The sequence below is a fragment of the Athene noctua genome, chromosome 5, assembly GCF_965140245.1.
Source record: "Athene noctua chromosome 5, bAthNoc1.hap1.1, whole genome shotgun sequence".
Classification (NCBI taxonomy): Eukaryota; Metazoa; Chordata; class Aves; order Strigiformes; family Strigidae; genus Athene; species Athene noctua.
In genome coordinates, this window is record NC_134041.1 from 51,295,330 (window position 1) to 51,307,554 (window position 12,225).

The following is a 12,225-nucleotide window of genomic DNA, read 5'->3' on the forward strand; positions in this document are numbered from 1 at the left end:
CCTCTGTGTCTTTCCAAGTTCCTGAGCTTTACTCAAGACCAGGGGTGCAGAACTGAAGGAAAAATGGGACGTTGGCATAAACAGATTGAAGACAGGCAAATACATCATTAAGGGACACAACATGGGAGTAGAGATAATGAACCAGTAAGTGACAGCTTTGGCCATCAGCTAAGAGCCGAACAAACTGAATTTTCTTTTACTTGAGGACATCTATGTTGGCTGACACAGGAGAAACAGAAGATGTGCTAAATCTTTACTTTTGCAGGACTTTAGTCCTGTTTCCACATTAAATTCTTGTGAGCAATGGAGAGAAATATGGTCTAGGTGAATGTGTGGCTACATGAGAACACAGCTGACTGGAAAACTGTATTGAAAAGGCAGTTACCGGTTCTCAACCTTCAGACAGGGTCTGGTCTGTGTCTAGGCTAGTCAGTGCTTTCATCAGTGATTTTTACCTGCAGCATCAGTCTGGTAGGGCCTGCAAGAGTGCTCTTCTGAGAAATTGGAGAAATCTGAAATAAAACTGTCAATAAGAACAAATATAAGGCTTTTTTATGACTTGAGAAAAATCAACATCTCAAGCTGGGGAATGAGTAAGGTTGCACTGTGGGAAAGTAGCCGGAGGTGACAGTGGTCCCACAGGGAGCATGAGCCAGCAGCATCCCGAGTGAGAAGAGTGAAATCAGGCTGTGATGTACAAACAAGGTGTTTGTAAAACACCTGACATGGTCCTGTTGCACTTAGAAAGTGTTAGCCAGAGCGGTGAATCCCACTTGGGGCTCAGCATTTCAAGTTGCGGATCTTGGAGAAAGCCTGGGGAAGAACAAGATCAGAAAATCAGAAAACATGACATACTGGAGAAGGCTGAAGGACCAGGGTAGCTTAGTATCAAGACTAAAAGACTGCAGGGAAATAAGATAAAAGTCTTTAAATGCATAAAGCCCTGCTACAAAGCATGAGATAATGGGCTTTTCCTTGTTTTCAGGGTGGGTAGAAGCAGAAGCCATAGGCTCACCCTGCAATGACTGCAGTAAAATAGATTAAAACTTGTTTTTCCTGGGAGCCATCTTCACCACTAGAGGCTTCTTTTAGGAGTTTAGACAAAAACTCCACCAGGAAGGGTTTGCCTCATTTGGGCACAGGCAGACAGGCTAGGTGACCTTTCAAGGGCCTTCCAGGCTTATTTTTTATAATTCTGTGAATATGGATACTAAAAAGAGAGAAGATGATTTTCCCTCTAGACAGTCTATTTGTGACTGGTCCTTGCCAGGTGTGTTTTATTTCAGCTGTGAATGTCGTCCAGGTTTCCATCATCTCCATCAGCTTTTTTTGTTATTCGCTCCTAAGCATTTTTTTTTCTCATGTGATTTTTTGCCCATTTCTGTACATCCCTGTGGTCCTACTTTTCCTGGAATAGTCACATGCCTTGTGTGGTCCCCCGCAAGCCCTACATGGAGACACCTTCTCTTCCCCATTCAATGGACTAAAATGCCTATACTTGGGATCCAGCAGCATCCTGGAGCAGACCCCATCTTGCTCATGAACTTGCCTGGTGGCAGACTCCTGGTGTTGCAAGCTCATGTCTTGCTCATGGTTTCACTCCCATCGCAAGGCCCCTGCGGGTCATCCGTGGGCTGGGTGGTTTTGTCTCTCTAAAACAGGACTAGCAACTGTCATTCCCCTCCATATGTGGGTTTGCAGATGTCAACTGTTCAGTGTTTACACTGGGTTGTGTGATGGGAACTTTTCTATGTGTATTATTAACACGGTGTATTTTTACTCACGATGTTTAAGATCACAGTTAGTCATTAGATCACCTATGCTGATCTCCTCAACTGCCTTGTCTTGTTACTCTTTCTGGATCCAAATAACTTGGTGTTTTGCTAATGCACAAAAGCATCTGGTCTGGAGGAGCGAGGGAGTTCATGGTTTGGTCTTACTTAATCACTGATGGTTAATCCACTGGCTAATCAGCATGGCTCAGAAAATGTATGTCGTATTTCTCATGCAGGTTTGTCTAGCTTTTAATTTCCAGCCATTGATTCTTGTTCTGCCCTTTTTGGCTGGAATAAAAACACTTCAGAACACGATATTTTCTTACTGTGAGAGTACTTGTGCATAGCAGTCAAATTTCTTAAGCTTTTTTAAGAAGAAAACAGGTTGAGCTTGATTCTGTCACTGTGGGGTGCGTTCCCCTGCACTTGTGTCTTTTCTGTGGCTGTTTTCTGCACCCTCTCTCATTTCACAGAATAATTTTGGCCTCAGGAGCTCTGGCAGTACAGCCCACTGGTCGGGCCTCGATCCGTAGAATTTTAGAAATGTCTGAAGATGCAGATCCCACGGCCTCCCTGCATCCCTGTGCCAGTGCTCAGTTTTCAACCCACCTTGTATCCCCTCTGCTTCCAGCCCACACCTCTCCAGTCTGACTACAAGGATGCTGTGGGATACTGTGAAAATGGGGGGAGAATCACATTTAGACCTCTCCCTTCATCTTTTTAAAATCAGGCGTCAGGCTAGTCGAAGTATCTCAGAGCTGGCATCTCATCCCCTGCTGCCTAAGACACTGCCTCTTAACTCCCGTTTGCTGTGCTCCCTGCTCTGATGCACAGGACAGCATTTGCTGTGTAGTTCTAGCATCAAGCTGACATCCAGCTGCTCACCCCTGGGACCACAAATCAACCCTGCTCAGCATCAGAACCCTACCTTAGCCCCTGCCACCCAGAGGAATAGGCCACTTTCTTTGCTGACACATCCAACTTGGCATTCGGCTCAGTCAAAACCCATGACCAGGTGACTCCATCCCCTCTATCACACACTGGCCTGCAGCTGAGGTTGGCAGCAGTGAGTTGGTGCTGAGTTTCAGCCCGTCTGTGCCTGTGCTGGGTACCCAGAGTCCAGCTCTGACCTTTCTTGACACCATTTCAGCAACATCTCTCCGTTGAGAAAGACTTCTGGAGACCAGTCGAGATGTAGGTAATAGGTGGGCAATTAACATTAATTAGAACAAATACTTAACTAGAATATTAAGCGCCTTGCGGATACCCAAGGGTCTGATACCCACAGCCTCATTGCTCCCTGTTTCTCTGAAGCCATTGCTTTTGGTCCTACAGGCAGTCTGAGTCCCTGCTTGAGTCTTACATTCAGACTTCTTTGTTTCCCATTTTCAAGCAAGATTTCCTCAGAAGATCCTATGAAGACAGCTATGGCCTAATAATATCTTCACCATATATGGTGCATTTCAACCTCGGCTTGTGAGCGTGCGTTACCCTGCATGCTGCATGCAGCCAGCTGCTCCCCAGCAAGCGCGTGTTATCCAGCCCAGCACGGCTGCACGCTGCGGAGACCCAAGACTCAGGTACAAAACCAAGTACATTTTGGCCAGGCCCTTGCTTTTCCTTCCATGCAATGTCAATGCTGGACGGGTTTGGCCTGTGCAGTGCAGATGACTGCTAACGCTTACGTGTGCTTTTATAGCGTAGCATTTCAAAGGGCTGGTTGCAAGGAGGTGCGTGCACATTTCCTGTATGTCTGGCCAAAAATCCGAAACTTGAGAGCACCGGGGAACCCTCCAGTTTTGCAGAACAGGCCATTTTGATGTTCACAAAAGACAAAGCGTTGCCAAAACCTGGGAACGGCGTGGAATGTGCCAGCTTTATCTTCCTGCTTCTGGCTTCACTCAGTTTTATTTTTTACTCTGCCCCTCCATGACCATCCAGCTGGCTTGTTCCCACACTGTGTGGGTCTCAGCCCTGTGAGGAACAGTGGTGGGATGTGACCCAGCTGGGATGGGGGCTCAGGTTTAGTCTTACTCTCTGCCAGCGACTCAGAGGTGGCCGAGGCGTGAGTGACCGCACCAGTGCTGGTGTGGCATGTGCCAGGCTGGAGGACTGCAGGTGTCTGGCTCCGGAAGGCAGGTATGTTTGTCCCCAGGTGCCAGCTGTGCCATTGGGGGCATCTTTTTGTGCAGGTCATCCCCGTCAAACCTGCCCAAACATGTCAGGGGCTCTCTAATGGCCAGGTGGGAGGACAGACCTGCTGCTCCCAGGTCTCCTCTCATGACATCTGCCAAGTCCCCTTCCTGCACTAATCTTGTACTTCTATCCAAAACAATTATGGAGGGCTTGTTGTTTTTGGCACAGTCCTTTATTTACAAATCCCATCCTGCTTATAGCTCATGGTTTCATTATCCTCTAGATGTTTACAGAGCTCCTTTTCTTAATATTTGTGCCATTATTTTACTAGGGACCCGGGTGAGACTTTCCAGACAGTAATTGTCTGGCTCATCCTCTCCCCCACCAGCTCTTTCTGCAGAAGTGCACATCTCCTGCTGTCCCTGCCTGCCTGGGGCACCCGGTGGGACAGGGACAAGCGGGATGGTGGGCAGTAGCAGAGGGTTGCCCTGCTCTGAGGATGTGGGGAGGGATGTGCAGGGGTAGCAGTTGTCCCACTGCCCGCACCATGTGTGCACCCTGCAGCCCCTTGTTGCTGCACCTGGGTCACTGATGTCCTCCCGAAGCTTCGTGGTCTGGATGGGCACCTCATGTCCCCCTTTCGCCTACACCCCTGCACTCCCTGCTCCCAGGCTTAGAACATGGGTGCCCATCAGTGGCTGGGGAACTAGCCCTCAGCGGGCTTTCGGCTGGCTGGGGACCGCATCCTGCGAAGGCAGACAGTGGCAAACCCGGTGCTGGGATTTTGGGGTCATTAGCATGGTGCAGACGTGGGTCGGCGGCTTATGCTGTGCATTGCTCTGATGCTGGTCCCTGCCCCTGGGCTGTCTGTCACAGGGGCTTGTTTAACCTTCTTTGCCACAATATCTCGCAGTCTTTAATCTGTTTATCCTTGTAACCCTGCTATGAGGTAAAGGATAGTTATCCTCATTTCAGAGGTAGGGAACCAAAGGGATTCTTTTCAAATGTAGATCAGTGTTTAATGATGCAGAGATAAAGATTTTAAAAACATGCCCGAGACAACAGGCATTCGGTTTGTAGCTGATCTGGGTGCTTCTGCAAATCCCATTAAGCGCCTTTGCCTTTTTCAGCTGGTGTTGTTCTGGGGCAGGGACCTGCAGAGGTGCCAGGTGGGCTCCAAACTCCCAGCCCATGAGCTGGGCACGGGCTGGGCACAGGGAGACAGAGCTGGCCCCACGCCTGCTGTTCATTTCTCTGGGTGCACTGGGAGTGTGTGGTGCCACAGCAGCCTCTGCTCAAAGCAGGTACTGAAACCTGAATTGCAGGAGCACCTAAGATCTTCAGCTGCATTTAGGGATGAAATTTAAAGTCTGTTTGTGCTGCAAGTATGTGCATAAAAGTGTAAGGTAGGGAACATGAAGGGGTGCTTGCACAGTATCCCTCTAGCCGTGCAAAGCAGGCAGCGCCAAGCCCGCTGCACCGCTAAGCAAGGAGTGAGCAATAACAGCAGGCTCTCTTTGCTGTCACTGCCTGGGCAATTGACATCTACAGTAGATCTGGTTAAAAACCCCAAGCTGTGGTTTCTGCACAGCGATCCTGGCAGAGGTGTGGCCGGCTGCTGCGCAGGCCCTTCCCGGCGGCTGGCTGGCAGGGTTTAGTGCAGGTCTCCCTGCTGCTCCTGGGCAATTGTTGCTGTGCTTGTGGGAATGAGGCGGCTTGGGCTGAGCGGAGGTCAGTGCCTTTGTCTTGCTGCGGGGAGTTTATCTCTGCGGATCTTGCCTGCTTTCCTGGGTCAGGCCTCACCTCCGCTGTTATCAGCAAATGCAGGAACAGCACGGTCCAGAGCCGGGCTGCATAGGAACCTCTCGACCCCCTTGCAGGGGGAGGCAGCTCCCTCACATCCCTCCCACGTTAATGGGTACCGGCCAGGCCCGAGCCTGAGGGCTGGGGATGGAACAGTCATGGCCCTGTGGTCACCATTCCCCCAGTGCCACTTTGGCAGTGCTGTTCTCATGCACTCCGGCAGCAGGGATTGCAGGCAGTGGGCACAGTGGGGTGCCAGAAACAGCCCCATGCTCGCTGCATGGCCATGCGTTTTGAAGAGGCAGCTGCAGTCAGTGGCAAAGGAGGAGGCAGCAGAGCCATCGGGGCCCTCCCCTGTCTCACCTCCTGTTGGATCCTCTACCCCAAATACAGAGGCAACAGATCCCCACTGGCAGCACTGATTTCCCCCTTCTTCACTGAGCTGCCCCATCCCAGCGCACCCTCCTCTTCCCAGCAGCTCCGGCTGGACCCCTCCAGCTGTCTCCACAAACCCAAACCATTAGCATTTCCTGTTCAAACATTTCCAATAAATAAATAGAGACATCATGCCACAAGCCCACAAGTGACCCAGAGGAGGGTCCAAGGCCGCGATGGACACGACCACCCAGCGCCCGACCCCCTGGCTGGGCGCCAAACCTGCCTTTGTTTGAATTCCCGGGTGAGTAAGCGCTCGGCTGACGCCAGCCAAAACGCTGTAAGAAATTATTTTTTATATTAAATAAATTGTTTTCAGTAAATCTGCTCCTGCACCAAGGTCCAAAAGCTACCCGCAGCACCAGGCTCCCTGCAAGGGAGCTGAAGTCCTCTTTCCTGGCCTCATCTCAGCCATACAGTGGCACATGTCCTCCCTGGAGAGGTCCAGCTGGGACGTGCTGAGCTACAGATGCCTCCATCCTGCTGGCCCTGTGGGTGCAGCTGGTCTCCCACAGTTAGCTGGCAGCCTGGGCACGCTGTGGCGGAGCAGCTCCCTGTAACACGTTGGGTGTCTCTGTCCCAAGGCACGAGCCAGGCTTGCTGGTGGGGCACAGTGACTTGGGCAGGGGGATCACTGCCTCTGTGGCACCTCAGGCCCTGGGGGTGGCAGCTATCTCCCCATATCAGGCCTCCCAAAAACAGCTTCCTTGGCTGTGCGGGAGTCCATGCCTTGATATAGCAGTGCCTATCCTGCTCCAGGGCTAGGGATGGTCAGGGACCAACAAGTCCAGCCTTTTCTCCATTGGTCCCCTGCAACCTCGGGAAACCATCTTTAATGCACCGGGGTACCATGCATCAGCGCCTGGGCAGGTCATAGTCCTTGGGCCAGTCTTCTGACATCTGCCAGCAGGTGCTGATGCAAAAGGAAAAATGAGGAGAAACATGCTTTCCCAGCCCCAGTGGTTTGTCCTGTGGTGAGCACTGGGACCCTCCCATCCCTTTCCCCTTTCAGGGCCAGCACTCCTCTGGGGTGGCTGTGTGCCTCCTGGGTGCCTGGGGAAGGAGTGGATGCAGAGGAGGTGAGCATGGCCACAGGGCAGGTCCTGAGTGGTCCATGGGCTAGGCTGGGACTCCAGCAGCACCAGGACTAATGTGAAAAATGGTTTTAGATAGAGAAATGGTGAATGTCTGGCTGTGCCCAGGCAGCAGTGATGGCAGGAGAAGTTTTAGCCTGACTGGGTCAGTGGATAATCTCTCCTTCTTGGGTGTTCACAGGCTTCATCCTCACTGCTCTGGGTTGACCTCTGGCTTTTGGCTGGAAGCAAGTAAGATGGATTTGGAGCTAACCAAGCTCTGTCATGGTGACAGTTAGGAAAAATACCAGGAATATAGCTTCCACTATTTTTTTTTTTTTTTTAATTATGTTTTGCTGAAGCTTCCTGCAGAAGCATGGTGTTGAAAGGCAAAATTTTGCTGTTGAAATTTTCTGAAACATTTAAAGAAGTTGACATGCTCTTTGAAAGAGATGTAGATGTCCCGCTCCAGAAGTCTTCATTCAGTGGGGTGTTATGCTCTGGCACTATAATACTTCAGAAACTGAAATGCAGTGAAACCACATTCTAAATAATTTGTTTTATGGGGAAACAATGAAGTCTTTTCTGATTTGGAATTATTTCATTTCTTCAGAGCTTCTACCTTGCCCAAGGGAAACTCCTATTGCTCCCACCTACAGCAGGTGAGAGAGGAGGTGGGACGATGTGTCAGGGGGTAGGCAGCTGCCACAGGCACGGTGCCCAAGTGAGCAGCTACTGAGCACTTGCATGTTCACCTGCAGCTCAGCAGAGTGGGAAATGATTTTTTTCTGGTGCTGGTTGGTGAAATCCCTGGCACTCACTGTCGGGGGGTGGGGGGGAGGAGGTGAGTGCTGCAGGGCAGCATGGCCAGGGTCTCAGCCTTGGGGGCTGTGCGTGGGCACTGCCCGTCCCTGGCCACGGTGGGGTCTGAGCTGCTGCCAGTGCCCTGGTGCAGCAGGAAGGCAGCAGTGGGGGCCCCTTCCCAGCCCCCCGATGGTGCCCCTCGGCATGACCTGTCACCCCAGATGCCACCAGGGCTCAGTGCCATCAGCACTTGCAGGCGCTGACAGGCAGACCCAGCAAGGGGCTGGTAGGGGCCGGAAACTCCTGATCCCTCTTTATCTGCCCCTCGCCCTGCTCTCTCATCTCCCCGTCACGCTTTCTGTCTTGCCTGGTATCTCACACCCCTATTCCTGCGCCTCCCCGGCTCCTGGGGGGGCTGTCCACCCCTCACAGCACCTGCAACCAGGCACTGGCCCTGCATTCCCCCCTCCCAGCTGCAGTGCGGGGTCCCAGAGCACCCCAGGACCTGCTGGGCTCACTGCCTGCAAGGAGCATCAGCCCTGAGCAAGAGGAGGCATCTCAGGTGCCCCCATCCTGTGTCTGCACGTTGACCAGCAGCCACAGCAGCCGGCAGGTGCCTGGGATGGGGCTCTGCAGCTGCGATGCGTTGCGGGTTGGAGTAAGCGGAAAGGATCAGGCCCAGCTCAGAATCGTCATGTGCACTGAGGAGGTCAGTGAGGCTCGCTGCTGTCTTCCCCAAATGTGCCAGCTGCTCCCGGGCCAGGGTCCAACTGGTACCAGCTGAAAACCAAGCATGAACCTTTCACTTGGCTCTCCTGGCATCCCTGATCCCCAGCGCCCCATTGCAAACCCACTGCCCCAGCTGGGTAGGGTGGCGGTGGGAGGGTCAGGATCCACAGTTAATGTAGCTGCTCCTAAACGCACTGCCAGAGATCAGCTAATCTGATAATTACAGCAACAAAAGCCATTTAGACAAACCATGACCTGACCCTGGGAGCTTGGAATGAAAACATTTTACTCTCCTCTGTCTGGATCCTGCACAGAGAAAACATCTGTATTCAGAGGATGGCTGGGAAAACAGCCCCGGCGCAGCACTTGCTGGGAATGGCCACAGCTCTGCTCTCTGTCTGCACGCTGCCTGCGCTGCCTTTCAACCCCAAATGGGCAGCATCTCAGGGCAGGGTTTGCTGTGATGCCAGGGTCAAGGGTGCCCCAGCACTGTGCAGGGCTTTTTGGAGAGGAAGAGGATGAGACAGAAGCTGGAGTGTCACGAGATTGCACCTCCCAAGGGGGAGTGAAGGGGACAGGGTTAGCAGAGCTCATCTGTACCCTCCCAGGAAGGGTTTTTTCCAGGTCCACACAGGGCTCGACGGCTCAGGGAGGGCAGCACCTGGTCCCCAACAGTCCCTGCATCTTTGTGGTGGCCTGCAGGAGCCTGACTGGCTGCCAAGCCTCTCGCCTCTGGCTCCCAGGAGGGGCTGAGTGCGGGGGGCCGTGCCTGCGTGCGGCGCAGTAGTGTGCGCCCGGGGGGCTCCTTTGCTCCAGGTAAGGTGTACAGACCTTCCCATTGAGTGGCAGGTCATTGCTGGCTGTCAGTCGGAGACAGGAGATGAAGGGAGTGTTGCTGCAGGGCCACCTCCCGTGTTTCTCCTGCTTTTACATACATTTTAGTGGCACCCTTTGTGTAGGCTGGGGAGATGAAAGCTTAGGGCCAGAGGGATCTTGTTAACGCACAGCCACCCAGCTCAGGGGCCTGGCGGCCTGCTGCTTTGTGCCTGTCTGCCTCATTCCTGCATCTGTTCCCAGCAGAGCCTCGCTCTGTGCTGCCAAGAGCACGGGACACTGGCTGGGCTGGGGGCAGCCAGGCACACCAGCAGGTAACTCCTGCTGGGTCAGAGACCCTGGCCTTGCAGGCACGGGCAGCAGCACAGACGGTCTCCACTGGAGCGGCAGCGCTGAGCTCAGACTGCCCAAGAACCCCCAAGGAAGGCGAGCAAGATGGTGCTGATTTGGAGAAACTGCTTTTTATTTTTCCTGTGACTGGAAATGCTCAGCCTGCTCTGGTGGTCCCAAGCAGCAACTTGGTGCAGCCAGCTTGGCTGGCAGCACCCCTGTGCCTTCGTGACTTCCCTGTTCTGCACTGGGAAAGGGCTTGGCCATGTCCCCAAACATCACAGTGCTTTTGGAGAGTGGTAGAAACCAGTAAGTGCAGTGAGAGCCTGCTAGTCTGGGGACTCCCCAGCACTTCTGTCTGCTCCAGAAATAGGATGCTCTAAGCAGCCTTGGTCGGCTTTTCCCACTGCAACATCCCACTTGCGCAGAGCTTTACTCCTCATGAGCAGGAAACACAACTCACCCTGCAGTGGGCTACCCCCATTTACCTCTGATGCCTTGTTCTTGTCAGCTGCTTTCCTGCTCAGAACTGTAGCATCTCTCATTTAGACCATCAAGAAACCCAAGCACTCTTCATCTGGTTGGGGTTAGAGTTAAGCTTAGGGTTGGAGTTAAGGGTGGGATTTGGAAATGCCCTCACAGCACCCTGACAAGGTCACACATTTGCAGGGGGGCTCACAGCTATTGCAGAGTGCAGAACTGAAGCCCTTTCTGCGTTTCCACTTGGCCTTTTCTCAAGGTCTGATAGAGGTTTTGTCTGAGTTGGGGTAAAAACCACACCAGGGCCAAGGCTTTGCTCTAGCGCTACTGTCTTGCTCCTCTGCCTTTCCCATTACGCTGTTTTCTCCAAAGGCAGAAGCACTGGCATGCTGCTGTGCCGCCGGGCAGCTCTGCCTCTTCCCCGCTCTCATGCTAAGCAGAAAGTGCACTGGGCAGTTCTTCCAGGTGCTGCCCGGAGCTGGGGAAGCGAGGGCTGTGCCCCCGGGCTCCCTCCCAGGCAGCCGGGCTGTGGAGCCACCTTCGGCATGGGAGGGGGGCGAGGAGCCAAACTGGTTTTCAGAGGGATCTTGGCTGGGTTAACAAAGGGAGTGTACGACCCAAGGTTGTCTGCAAAAGCGTTTGGGGACAGCAGGGCCTTTCCCGTCCCGTATCCCCGCTTTTTATGTCACAAGGGGTGGGAGGAGTGGGGGGTGTCGCGCTGGCGGGGCTGTTGTTCGCGACGTCCTTCTCGTTTCCCCCGAAGCCTTTCCCAGGTGCTGCAGGATCGCGGGCGGATTCCCACAAACTTCAAAAGCCGCTTGAGACAGGCAGCGGGGATCCTAACGGGGCCGGCCCCGCACCGGGCGGCAGCTAGCCCCGTCCCCGGGGAGGCGCGGGGGAGCCCCGGGCCACTTCCCCTGCCTGTCCCGCCTGGCCGGAGCCGGTCACGCTTTGCGGTGCCGTTATCCCGCGGGGGTTGCGGGATGAGCGGCGGGGCCGCACGGGGCGGTCCGGCGGCGGCAGCAGCGATGCGCGGGCCGGCTCTGCCCTCTGCCGTCACCGCCCGGCACAGCCGCAGCTCCCGGCCCCGTGCCGTTCCACCGCGCCCGCCACGGCATTCACCCCAACGCCCAGGGTCCCCGGAGCTCCCCGCACGGCTGGAGGGAGGCTCCCCGGGCGGTGAGCGGTCCGCAAGAGCCGGGAGGGTCGGGGCAGCGTGGGGAGCGCTGTGCCCGCAGGAAGGATGGCGGCGTGTGGCAGCAAGGCGCCTCCAGAAATTCCCTGCGGGGAAGTGCAAGGCCGTGGCTCCGGGAGGAGGGTCCCGAGCTAACGAGCGATCCGCCTGCTCCCGGTGGGCCGGAGCAGGGCTCGCCCTGGCGGTGGTTGCCACCGGCCAGAGGGTCTTGCTGGGAGGTGAGACACCCCCAGGTGACGGGGTCTCCCCGGGGCTGGGTCTCAGGGGGGCACCCCACAGCGCCTGACCTGCAGGTGGCTGGGAGTCGGGAAAACGCCTTAAAAACCCGGAGCAGATGGAAGATGCCCGTGAACCGCCCTGGGGTGGAAACACCCGCAGTTCTCAGAGCCGTCCTCGTCCCGCCCCCGGGTCACTGCACCCCCCGGGACCACCCCGCACCCCAGGCACCCGTCACACCCGGGCACGGCCCCTCCTGGCGCCTTCCTGCACCCCCCAAGCCTTGCGCCCTGGCACCACCCTGCGCCCCTGGGCACGGCCCTCCCGGGGCTCTCGTGCACACCAGCTTTGCACCCCAGGGCTGACTTGCACCCCCGGCTGCCCCGTGGGGACCGGCCCCCGCCCCCCGAGCACT